Source organism: Setaria viridis, chromosome 2 (genome assembly GCF_005286985.2).
Source record: "Setaria viridis chromosome 2, Setaria_viridis_v4.0, whole genome shotgun sequence".
Classification (NCBI taxonomy): Eukaryota; Viridiplantae; Streptophyta; class Magnoliopsida; order Poales; family Poaceae; genus Setaria; species Setaria viridis.
The window spans coordinates 15006774-15019922 of record NC_048264.2 but is presented as its reverse complement, the minus strand read 5'-3'; positions in this window follow the sequence as shown (position 1 = coordinate 15019922).

Genomic DNA, 13149 nt, shown 5'->3' with positions numbered 1-13149 from the left:
AGGCTCACGATGTTGGTGGTGAGCCTCGGAATGAAGTACACACCCGTGATAGGAGTGTGCTCCCCGGTCTTGCCCTCGAGAATCACCGTCCCGGCGCCTTCAATCGGCACCACGGAGCTGTCGCCAAACTTAACGACGCCGCGGATCTGAGTGTCGAGGTTGTGGAAGACAGAGCGGCACCTGGACATGTGATTGGTGGTGCCGCTGTCCAGGTGCCACAGCGTCTCGTCGCAGTCATCTTCACCTACATCGAGCTGGGCGAAGACCTTCGCTTCGACGATCTGGAGGGGACGGCGGCCGCTGGCGAGATAAGAGGAGACGTGCTGCTGTGGTGTGTCTGAGGTCCACGATGCCCTTGCCATCAGCAGGGTGGGCTCATTGTCCTCCTCTTCCGCCTGGGTCAGATGGGCCTCTGCCCTCTTCCTGGACCTGCATTCTTTGGCCCAGTGGCCCTTCTTGCCGCAGTAGCGGCACCTATCAGTTTTCTTGGGCCTGCCCACACCTTCACCAGCAGCAGGATGTCCAAGGCGTGGACCGCTATTGCCACGGGCACGGGATTCCCCGCTGCGCCTGTTGCCGCCGCCGCCGGAACCGCTAGAGCTCCCCTTCTCACCTTCTCCTGCGCCGATCTTCAGCTTTGCGAGCCACTCCTCCTGAGTCATGAGGAGCCGCCCCTGGTTGTCGACGACCGGAGATGGCTTGCGGCGCTGCTCGACGGCGCGCAATCTTCCGGTGACCTCCTCCACAGATACGATGCTCAAGTCGAGAAGAGTCTCGATTGCGATGGCTACCTGGGAGAGGTGCTCGGGGACGACTTGTAGTATCTTCCGCACGATGTCAACGTCGGGGATATCGTCGCCGAGGATGCGAAGGTTGTTGGCGAGGCCAGTCACACGGACGGAGAAATCCTCCGCCGACTCCCCTTCCTTCCAGCCCAACACTGCAAACTCTTGCCGGAGCTGCTGGGCGTTGGACTCGCGTACGCGCTCGACGCCGACGCGGATCGTCTTCACTGCCTCCCACGCTACTTGCGCCGTGCGCTTGCCACGGAGCGTGGGCAGCATCTCTGCAGGGACGGAGCGCAGAATGGCCGCCAGTGCTAAGCGATCGTCGCGGTACTCGACCTCCTCGCCGTCTTCAGGCTCGATGGCGTACCATATCCCTGCTGCCTCCATGTTCACCTGCATCAGCATTGCCCATTCCTGGTAATTGGAACGGGTGAGCGTCGGGTACTGGACGGTGGCGCCCGTCTCCTTGATCGTGCGTTTGACGATGATCTCCGGGTGACGACGGCCGCGGTGGGACGTGGGGGAGGGCGACGGACGACGGCGACGCGGCGGCATGTGCGAACGCCTGCCATGCGGTGCTGAGCGCACGGACATGATCAGGTCGCTCTCTCAATAGCTCTGGTACCAAATGTCAGCCGGACTCACTCCGGCCAAGATCAAACAGCACTCAAAGTAGAATGGAACTTGGTGTCGCGAACTGCTCTCGACGTTTTCTGTCTTAGCCTTTATTTATACTAGCGATTACAAACTGAGAAACGAAAAAAGAGGCAAACCTCCGTGCATGCACGCGCCACGATCTGTTAGCTGCGTGTGCCATCCCACACGCCAGTTCATGCCGCGCGACCCCGGACATCACTCGCCACGACGCGCACGCCGGCGAGATTACAGGACGCGCTCAAACTCCAGTTAAGCCGGACAGTTGGGCTCTTTGTGAAACAAACTAACCGACTAACAGACACATACTACTGAACACAACACATACTACTGAACACAAGTTTAACGAAGCTAACACACTTCACAAGCTGCAAAGAATAAGAACACAATAGCATCATCAAGTTCCAGGAATTCAAAGTGATGACAGGGTTTGGCTCTCCATGCGGTGCATGCAAGTTCCTCCGCAGGAAGTGTGTGAAGGGGTGCGTGTTTGCACCATACTTCTGCCATGACCAAGGGGCTGCACATTTTGCTGCCATTCACAAGGTCTTTGGTGCAAGCAATGCGTCAAAGCTCCTCACGCATCTCTCAGACACTGTCCGCAGTGAGGCTGCAGTCACCATGTCCTATATGGTTGTGTGGCACATATATTTGCTCTTCAACAGCAGGTGAGTTCTTTGCTGTGGAATACTAATTTCAACAACACTTTGGCTTTGTATATAACTATATATCCATAGTGATGAAGATGTATAATAACTGTAACATTATACTCCATCCGGTCAGATGTAAATGACATTTCAGACATCAAAATTGGCCTGCATGTAGCTATAATTTGTTATCTGAAACATCATATAGGAGTGACTGGAGATAGTAGAAAGGTTTATTATTTTGGCTCTCAGGTGTTTGTTTCATCAGAAGTTTTCTTCTCAGAGACGTTAGTAACATTGAAGTATGTGAATGTAATGTAATGTTTTCTTCTCACGGGTGGTAACTCTGCAAGCACAGCTAGCATCACTCAAAGCTCAAGCATCACAAGGATACACAAATGAGTTTCTGATGCCAGGCACTCAACAAGACAATATTTGTGAGAATAAGTTCGTGGCTTACCTGCAAGGAGAAGGTGGGTCACCGCATCCAGCAGAATCTTGCACTTCTGTAGAATGAGAGCCAGCACTACTTCAGCAGTGATATTTTGACTTGCACTCCTCAGCAATCCCCTCAGCTTCATAACCCACATAAGTACACACCTGAATGTACAGCTTCCTTCAATAATGACAACGACCCTTCACGCCCCATGTTTTCTCATAATCTGCAAGAGGACGTGCAAAAGAATGGGTATTATGGTATGGATACCCTCCAGACAATGGCACTTGCCTATCTGAACTAGGTGCTTTCAGTAGTTTATATACAGCTTCCAGCAATTCGGAATAAGGAGCTATAAAGTAAAGAAAATGTAGTTCTGGTTCCCCGGCCCATTATCCCTTGAAGCAGTTAAACGCTCAAAGGTTGTGTTTTTGTAGTTGTGAATTAGCAAGAGTTCAGAGATATTGAAATCCCAAAGTACCATCTCATGAGAAGCACGCTCTTTATTAATAAAATGAGAGATTTTAGAGTGATTGAAAAAAATGAGAACCATCCATTCTAAGAAATCGAATGAACGGTGAAAAAAAGAAAGTACCAAGAAGTACCAATTTGATGGGACCAAGTACAAAAATAGTGGGACCAACAATCAATTTAATTTATTTTTTTCATAATTCAAAAATCAAAGCACAAGGTACCTCCAAGTACCTGATGGTACTTTAAAAGCACCATAAAGGAGCTCAAATAAAATACATATAAAGTTAAGTTGTAGAGAGCAGACATATTAACCATAAATCATAGATGGAAGCACTCTCTATCATCTACAAGCCTGAAATTTCATTTTAATGAAATGGATAAAGTATATCGATGCTTGTAAATATTTTTTTTGAACGAATGGGCATGAGATTGTGCCTATTTCATTGATAGAGAAAAAAGTTATAGCTGGCTAACCAGACAGGGTACACACTATTACACGATTACTCTTTAGACAAAAAAACGCCAAGTCCTTTGCCCCTGTTATTATCCACGTTCCCATATCTTCTTTGATTTTTGTCACTAATGTGGTGGCTGCCATCTCTTCTTGATTGAATACACGCCTATTCTGCTCCTTCCAAATTTCCCATATGATCTGCAGTGCAGTGGAACATGTTCCCTTCCTGGGGGCTTCTATTTTAATGGTCATTTTTATCCACCAGTCCAACATGTTGTCGCTCTGTCGCCATTCTGAGGGGTGTATGCTTGGTTGTGCCGTCCATTCCGCCATCAGGCTCCATATCCTCCTGGTGAATCTGTATTCGACTAGTAGGTGAAGCGCCGTCTCTTCTTGGCTTCTACATAGGGGGCATGCAGGGGAGTGTGGCCATCCTCTACGTGCAAGTCGATCAGCTGACCACACTTGGTTTTGTAGTATGAGCCATGCAAAAAACTTGCACTTCAGCGGCGCCCAACAGCACCAGAGTGTGCTGCTATGCGGTGCATTGGTAGATCCCAAGAACTACGCTTTGTATGCCGAGGCCGTTGAGTACTTCCCGCTCGACGTAAATTTTCAGCGAATGATGTCCTCCAGGATCTCTATAGTTAGTCACCAAAGCATCGCGAATTCTTGTAGGTGCACTGTTGTTACTCCACCGTGTACGTTTATGTCCCTGATCCAGTTGTTCCCCTGTAAGGCCTCCGCCAGACTTCTTTTTTTCCTTCCGGAGATCACATAGATGTTTGGCGCAATGTCCTTTGGTCTCATGCCTTGCACCCAGCCCGAGTGCTAGAAGCTCATCTTGCGCCCGTTCCCCACTGTGATGTTCCCCACTATGATGCTTGTGCATGCCGCAAACAAAAGGCGATCCGTGTCATCACATGGTGTCTCCATTCCAATCCATGTTTTTTGTGGTGACTCCCACTCATGCCAAAGCCATCGTAGTCTCAGTGCTCTTGGGAACTTGTGTAGATTAAGCACACCTAGTCCTCCATTTGCTTTCGGTAGGCAACTCTTGACCCAATTGACCTTGCATTTCCCACCACTGAGATCTTTATCTCCTGCCCATAGGAACCTTTTCCTTATTTTGTCAAGATCCTCAAGTACTTTATTTGGCGTTTTGATTACTATCAGTAGGTATAACAGTTGTGATGTTAGTACTGCTTTGGTGAGGCAAGCTCGTCCTGCTTGGGTGAGGTTTTAGCCATGCCATCCTGACAGCTTGTGTGCTGCTTTGTCAATCAGAGGTTGAAAGTTGAGTTTCTTTAGTTGTCTTATCGCTAGAGGAAGTCCGAGGTATCTTATCGGGAAGCCCATTTGAGTTATCAGCAGTTCTGAGAGGACTTCCTCCAGATCAACATTGTCATAGCTGATGGGAGCAACGGTCATTTTTTGAAGGTTTGTTTTAGGCCCAGTTTCCTCTCCGAAGATGCGCAATAGTTTTGCGGTGTTCGCAATGTCCGCGGGCATTGGCTTTATGAATATTACTGCGTCGTCAGCGTACATTGAGATACGGGTCCCTGCTACTCATCCTTCCAGCTTGCTCAGCAATCCCGTGTCCATTGCTCTGTGTATCAGCTGGTATAACGGGTCAATCGCAAGGATGAAGAGAAAAGGGGAGAGCGGGTCTCCTTGTCATAGTCCGTGTCCATGCGCAATCGAGTTAGATGGGAAGCCGTTCAATCAATGTACAAAATAGCGGGCTATGAGATTTAGCGTAGAGCTGTGCTCAACCGCTATAGCCCGCTATAGCCCGCTAATTAGTACAACAGTGTTGTAGCGGCAGTTAGCATCAAACGCTATAGCGCCGCTATAGCCTCGCTATAGCCCGCTATTTTGTACATTGCGTTCAATAGAAATTTTGAGGTTGATGTGGCCATCATTGTGGCAATCTAGTCCTGCCATCTTGTGGGGAAGCCTCTGCGCTGCATCACTGATAGTAGGTAATCCCAACACACCAAGTCGAAAGCCTTTGAGATATCCAGCTTCATTAGCAGTGCAGGTGTTTTGTTCCTGTGGAATCGACGTGCCATGTTCCAAACATACAAGAAGTTGTCATGGATGCTCCTTCCTTTTATAAAGGCACTCTGGCATAGCGATATTAGCGCTTCCATGAAAGGTGCTAGGCATAGCGCCAGGAGTTTGCTGATGATCTTGGCAATCGCATGTATGAGGCTTATTGGTCTGAAGTCTTGGATGCTTTCGGCACCTTCCTTTTTGGGGATTAGCACTACGTTAGCAGTGTTGACCAGATTGAGGTCTTTACAACGGATGTTGTAGAAGGCGTTAATGGCCGCTTTGACATCGCCTTTGATTATGTGCCAGCACGATTTGAAGAATAGGCTAGTGAAGCCATCCGGTCCTGGCGCCTTGTTCTTTGGCACTTCTGCGATTGCTTGTAGTATTTCTTCGTCTGAGAAGGGGCTGTCAATATTGCCTAAATCCACCTCTGGGAATTCTATTACCTCTCAATTTAGGTATTTGTTGCAATTCTGTGGTGTGCTCATCATGCGACATGATCTTAAATTACACCCTGCTTGTCCTGGTGAGTTATTGCCCAGCCACTTTCTTTCTTTAACCTCTGGATGAAGTTTTTCCTTCTCCTGGTGTTCACCTTTAGGTGGAAGAATTTTGTATTAGCGTCGCCCTCGTGCAGGTAGGTTATTTTGGAGCATTGTTTTTTCCATGCTTTTTCGATAGCCGCCCACCCCAGAAGCCTTCTTTTAAGCTTTTGATGCAAGGAGTGTTCCGCACCTATAAGCATTCTTGTCTCCTCAGCCGTATCGAGGCGCAGGATGACCTCTTGGGCCATGTACAACTTCAATTTGGCGTCCGAGATGAGTGATCTGCTCCAGAATCAAAGCGCACGGGCCGTGGTGTGCAGTTTGTGCTCCAATCTATGGAAAGGCTCAGTGTGGCTTGTCGGCTTGGACCATTCCCGAGTTACCACTTTGTGGAAGCTCGGGAGACGTATCAAGAAGTTTTCAAATTTGAAAGGCGTCGGCCTTCTGGGCCCAGATTGGTGTGCCAGTAGCAGGGGGCAGTGATCCGAGTGTGAGGAGGAGAGTGCGTGTAGGACATGATCATCGAAGTAAAGATCCCAGCTCTCGTTGCAGAAGACTCGGTCAAGCCGTGTCAATGTTGGTCGATGCCTGGCATTGCTCCAGGTGAACCTCCTATTCTATAAATGTACCTCTTTTAGGCCACAGTAATTGAGTGCAATCCTGAGACTCCCCATCAGCCGTCGGTTTAGATTTCTATTGTTTTTATCTCATGTGCTGTATATTAGGTTGAAATCCCCTAGGAGTAGCCATCTGGTGTCGTCGTCCGATCTCATAGCTCATAGGTGTTGCAGGAAGGCAGGTTTTGCAGCATGGCATGATGGCCCGTACACTATCGTGAGCTAGAAGCGTGTGTTGCTGTATTTTACTACCGTTGTTGCTGAAACGGTGAAACGTCCAATTTGGATGTCTTGTATGTCAAATACCCTATCATCCTAGACGATGACGATTCCTCCCTTTGTGCCTAAAGCTGGTTTATATGCGAATTGGTTTAGGCGGGCATCCCCGCAAGAAGTTAGCTAGAGTTGCATCGATGTTTTGTAGTTTGGTTTCCTGTAGGCACGCTATGTGACATGTTGTCGTTGCAATAGTTTCACGGACCATTAGACATCTAGTTGGAGCATTGAGACCTCTCACATTCCAGTGCATTATTTCAAAGTTACCGATCATCTGGGCGTAGTGTCATGCTCTTGCTTACGTGTCGCAAAACATGGGATGAAGTAGCATGTTGTTATGCTGTATATCATGTAGAGCGTGGGGGTCGTAGAGGTTGTCGATTGACATGCGTTGACATTGTTTGTCATGGGGATCGTCGAATGTAGTGCTCGAAGGTCATGGCTAGCAAGGCATAGTTTGCAGTTCACGAGTTTCACTCGAAGGTCGCAGCCAGCAAGGCTACTCGTAGTCGAGAGTCCTCCCCGAAGGTCGCAGCCAGCAGGGTGAGGCACAGATGATACATAAAAGTAGTAGTACATAAAGTGGTGGTAGAATGCATAGGAAGTGTGCTTCGTCTTGATCATCATTGCACAGTGTGCTGCTCGTGTTGAAGTTTTTCTACGACATGACCCACCATCTGTAGAAGTGCATCATTCATTTGCTGTCTTCGTCAAGGTCGAAGAGGGCGGCCATGGCTGCTATGACGAACTCCGGTAGGGCCCCTTGGAATTCTTGCAGAACTTGCTCAATTGGCACCATTTCATCATCGCCGACTCCAAGCTTCCTCCAAAAGTTCCGCTGGGCTCGCTCTATGGCCGGCATGGCCAATTTCTTGGCCAGTCGCGCGCTCCGCCGCACGTCATTGATGTCGAACGTGTGGCGCTGGCGCGTGCGCCACGTCAGTTGATGCTGCACTGCTGGCAGCGCCGGAGTCAAGAAGAGTTCATCCACGCTGGGCGTAAGCAGCAACCCCTCTGGGCTAGCGTCTGGGGAAAGTCGTGCAGAGTTAGGGGCCTGCTCGGCCTATGGGCCATCGTGATCATCTCCCAGCAGCTGGTCCATGGCTCGCCCCCATCATGGGCTGCACCCGGCCGCTGGGTTGTGGTCGCGCTCCCATTTTAGGCCATGTCCAGCAGGTCCAGTAGGTGGCCTGTGCGCACACCCCCGTCTTGGGACATGCCTGGCAGCTGGGCCGTGAGTGCGCTGCCGTCCAGCAGTTGGCCCATGCGCGTGCCCCCGTTGCGGGCCGCGGCATCCTTCCAGCTCGCGAGCGCGCATTAGCCCGCAAGCTGGTCTCTGTTGTCATGCTGGGCCATCGATGCTTGCTGGGCCTTTAGCACCTCCTGGGCTGCCTCGCCAGCTTCCCCGTTCAAAGCCAGGCTAGGCGCCTCGAGGTAGCCCACCTTGTTGCCGTCGCGGGCCAAGAAGGTAAGGCCTCCAGCTGCATGGGTTGCCTCACCACCCTGTGCTTCGGTGTAGGCCACCATGCAGCATCCTCTGCAGCCTGTTGGGGAGCTTCTGTTGGTATCCAGGAACAACTTGTCCAGTGCCTGGTTGACGTCGGCGACCGTCGGAGGCGGGGACGCCGGCCGTAGCGCTGCTCGCAGTGTGTTGAAGGCGCACGACACCAGGACTGGTTCGGACCAGGCTTGGTTCCCCCTGTTGGCATCTTCAATGCCCAGGCGGTCCGTGAGCCAGGAGGCCTTGTGGATTTAGTCGTCGGCGCCGACAAGGTAGCTGTTGCTCTGGCATCCAAATCCATGGTCGTGTTAGACGAAGGCACGGTGAATACTTGACCTTGCATGTAGTTCTTCAAGGCATTCGCCTGGGCCACGAAGAGTGCTTGCAGCTGAGCAGGAGGCATGCTGCTTAGCCCATCTTCGTTCCTATAGTGGTGTCTCCCGTGGCATGGTGCATAGTTTCGTTCTGGGGGGGACCTGGTGCGGTCCCAGCGAACCAGCTCCGTGCCGCCCTAGTATGCGTCGTCGTACTTGAGCCTGTGTCCCGAGTGCTCGTAGTCGTGGCCGTCGTTGCAGCTGGTCCTGTTGGTTCGTTTCTTGCGCTCGTCCTTTGGACCACGGCGTGCGTGTGGTCCGTGGTCGCGCTTCCCGTCCCCTGCGTCATCACGAACATAGGTGACACGCCTGGTGCTCTGGCTGTCACCAGTGCGCCGTTCGCGGCCATGACCGTCGTGCTTCTGGCGGCCATCACCATCATCCCACCCCTTAGGCTCCTGCGGCGGCCGAGGCAGTTCGGTTAGGAAGCGCGAGCGGGCGTCCGGCGGCATGCCGTCCACAAGGCCCTAGCGCCACTCATATCTCCAACATATCGGAGTGATACTCGCTGGGTTGTCGACCGCCTCTTGAAGGTTGCGCGCGGCTGCCGTGTAGTCCTCGAGCATGGGAATGTGGATGAAGACCTCGTAGCGGGCGCCCTGCTGCCATGACTCCAGCGGCAGCTCGGCCGGCATGAAGAAAGCCAAGGACCTGTCCATCAGCTTGTGTGTGAAGGCGAGCCACACCTTCTTGGGTATCTCTCTTGGGTCCACCATCCACGCCCACAGCTCGATATGCCTTGAGTCCACCGGTTGGATGAGGTCGGTGGTGATGCACTGTAGCGCGCATTTGTGGCTGATGATCCTCTCAACAATCTTCGGTGTCCAGGCATGGGACGGGATTCTATTGAGGCAGAGGCGCACCCTGTAGAAGATGCGGAAGCCGAGGGCGTGCACGAGGCTGCGCCAGGTGCGGAGACAGATGTTGATGCCTCCTCCAATGAAGCGCCCATGGCGGCGTGACTCGATCGTGTTAGCAGCGTGCTCGAAGCGGATGAGGTAGGGCTTCGGCGTGTGAAGCATGACAGAGACCTTCCCTGGCTGCAGGCGGAGCTCTCGGTTGATGAGGTCGGCGATGTCCTGCGCTACGGCGTCTGGCGGCAGGTGGAGTGCCCACGGTACGAGAGCAGACGATTCCTAGTCCTGCACATCATGCTCTAGATGGAAGGAGTTGGAGACAAAGACTGTCTCCACCTCCGGTGCGTGTGGGGGTCTCCTATGGCCATTGCTGCCATGCCAGCTGTCGTTGTCAAGATCGGCGGATCAAGACTTAGACTAGTAAATTTCTTTTATGCGCGTAAAGCCTCAGGTGGTGGCGTGGGAGACACGGGTTAGACTGGTTCGGGCAAGGGAAGCCCTACGTCCAGTATCGAGGATGCTCGTATTGCCCACGCGGGGTTCTATAGTAGGGGTTACAGGTCGACGAGAGAGGGACTGATCCCAAGTCTCTTTCGTGCTTGTGCTCTCAGGGAGAGTCGTTGTGTGCTGTGGCTTGTGGGAGAAGAAGCCGACCCCCCCTCCGGCCCTGGATTCCTCCTTTTATATCGCAAGGGGGGTGGCCGGAGTTACAGCTGGGACCGGGTGAAGAGGACCGTAAAGAGTAAAGCGTAGAATGGTAAAAAATACGGCAGGAAGGAGGAGCAAGTTCCTAGGCGCCCGACGCCTCCGCCGGCCCCTGGCGAACACCGGCGTGCATGCCGGAGGGGGAGGCGGCTGTGTGCCAACTGTCGTTGTTCCCTACAGATAGCTCCTTCGGCACTTGTAGGCGTCGGGTCATGATGAAGGCGTTTCGTCGTTATCCTAGTGTCTGTTGGGGAGGACGGTGGATGCCACCGTTCGGATGATGGCTCCCGGAGAGAGGGCGTCACATCCTTACTGCCGGGCGCGCGGGACCCGAGGGTGCGCGGGGCCCGAGGACAGGCCGGTCTCTCCTCCGCTCCAGCCAACGCAGGCCATGAGTACCCTGCGGCGAATGGGAGTCAGCCGCCGGCACTGTAGCTTGCACAGTGCGGTCTTGCACGGGTACTTGCGACGGGTTGCGTGAGGGGCGCGGTCATCCTTTCCTCTGCCAGGCCTGCAGCGCATTTATGGCGAAGCTGACGGGGGGACCCACAGGATTTTGTTTGTCTTGCCCACCTGTTCCGCATCCGAGGGGGATGCCTGTCCTGGGGGTCCCAGTGAGCCCGACCCCTGTGCTTGGGGTCGGACAAGGCGGAACCTTGTTGCGAGGGGTCGGGCGCCTCCGACCCTTAGGCCGCAGTCGGACGAGGCGGAGGCAGGCAAGAAGGAAGGCGGAGCCGGCGCGGCGGGCTCCCGTTTTTATAGGAAAGGTACCGGAGAAGCCAAATCGATGCTCCTGCCGCTATAAATTCAGCGTAAACCCGTGCCTTCCAGCCTCACGCTCAGTTCATCCGCGCCTGCCTCGTTTCCTTCGCTCCAAGCCGCGCGCTCTTCTTGCCGTCTCCGTCGATCTCCTCCCTCCTCCGGCGATGGGTTCCTGGGGGGTCTCTCATTTCACCTCCTCGCGCGCCGAGGGCCTGGTGCGGAAGGGTCTCCTCTGCGAGAGGACGGCGGCGGGCGAGTGGGAGCTGCCGGGGACGAAGCAAGTTCCGACGCCTCCCTCCGGCTATGTCATCTCCTTCGCTCACTTCCATGAGAGGGGGTTCGCTTCTCCCCCGAGTCGCTTCTTCCGCGGGCTCCTCCACCACTATGGCCTCGAGCTCCAGCACCTCAACCCGAACGGGATCCAGCACATTGCGGCGTTTGTCGCACTGTGCGAGGGATTCCTGGGCATCGAGCCCCACTTCTCGCTGTGGAAATATTTTTTCACAGTGAGTTTGTACCAGAAGTCGGGGAAGGCCGGGAGCCAGCAGCGGTTGCCTCCGGTGCCGATCGGGTGCGCCGGGATCCACCTTCGTCATACTCGCTCCAAGGAGTATATGACGATGAAGACCTCGGCGTCCCATAAGGGGTGGCATAATCAGTGGTTCTACGTGAAGAACTACCCGGACTCCCCCCTGCCGGCTTTCACCGGCCGTACCATCGATGCGGCGCTGGATGTATGAGTGTACGGGCCGGTGGAGAAGGAGAAGAAGCGGTTCTCCGACCTGCTGCAGGCCATCGAGCGGCTGAAGAGGAACGGGCTCACCGGCGCCGGGGTCATCGGGGCGTACCATGCCCAACGGGTGGCGCCGCTGATGCTCCGGATCCGACCGCTTGGCGCCATGACCCCCGACGCGTCGACCGAGGGCACCGCTTTGGTGACGGGCGCGCTTGCCGCCTCCGAGATCCGGCAACGGATTCGGGAGGCGCTGGAGGACAAGGACGTCGAGTACCCGATTCCCGGGCACCCGCCGATGCGCCCGGAGGCGGGCTTCATAGACCTGGTAAGGAGTTGGGGCATCGTCTTCCTTTCTTTGTATCCTGCTATTTGTCGCCTTGACGCGGAGCTGTTTTGCGTTTGCAGGGCCCACTAACCCGGGTCAAGGACTCGCTTCCGCCGGTGCCGGAAGATGCTGAGCGGCGAACTCGCAATCGTCTCCTCGCCGAGGCGCAGAAGCGCCGTAAGGACAAGGAGACGGTGAAGAAGCGGAAGAAGGCCGCCAAGGAGTTCCAGCGGCGGCGGAGGGGGTCGGTTGTGTCCGACGACGACGACGATGACGACGACGATGATGAAGAGGATGAAGATGAGGAAGATGATGAAGAGGAGGAGGAGCTGGTTCTCCCCCCCCCCGATCGGGCGCCCTCACCATTCGGGAGGCGCCCCCGCGGACGGCCGCGGAAGGCGAAGCGGGGGAGGCGTCCGTCCGGGCTTCGGCTCCATCAGGCCCTGGGGCTGTGCCTCAGGGGCCAGCCCAGCGCGTGCGCCAGGAGTTGGAGCGGGCCGCCCCCCAGGGGTCGGCGTAGGACGTCCCCCAGGAGCAGGTGCGGGATGCCCCCCAGGGGTCGGCGCAGGGCGTCCCCCAGGAGCAGGTGCGGGACGCCCCCCAGGGGTCGGCGCGGGACGCTCCCTAGGGGTCGGCAAGGGGTGCCCCCCTGGGGTCTTCGGAGCCTACTCCCGCCGCAGCTTCGGAGCCGGCGCGGGGCGCTTCCCAGGAGTCCGCACAGGGCGCTCCTCGGAGGTCCGTGGAGCCTGCCTCCACCGCCGTGCCTGCTACCGGAGAGCAGCAAAGCGGCGACAAGCGGCCACTGCCGGATGCCCCGGGGTCGGCGTCGGGCTCTGCGTCGAAGCGCGCGCGCCGTCCTTGCGCTTCAAGGACGTAAGTTGGCCTTCCCTGCGTCTCGTTCCTCTCCTCTTCTTTCGTTCGTTTCTGCTGACGTCTG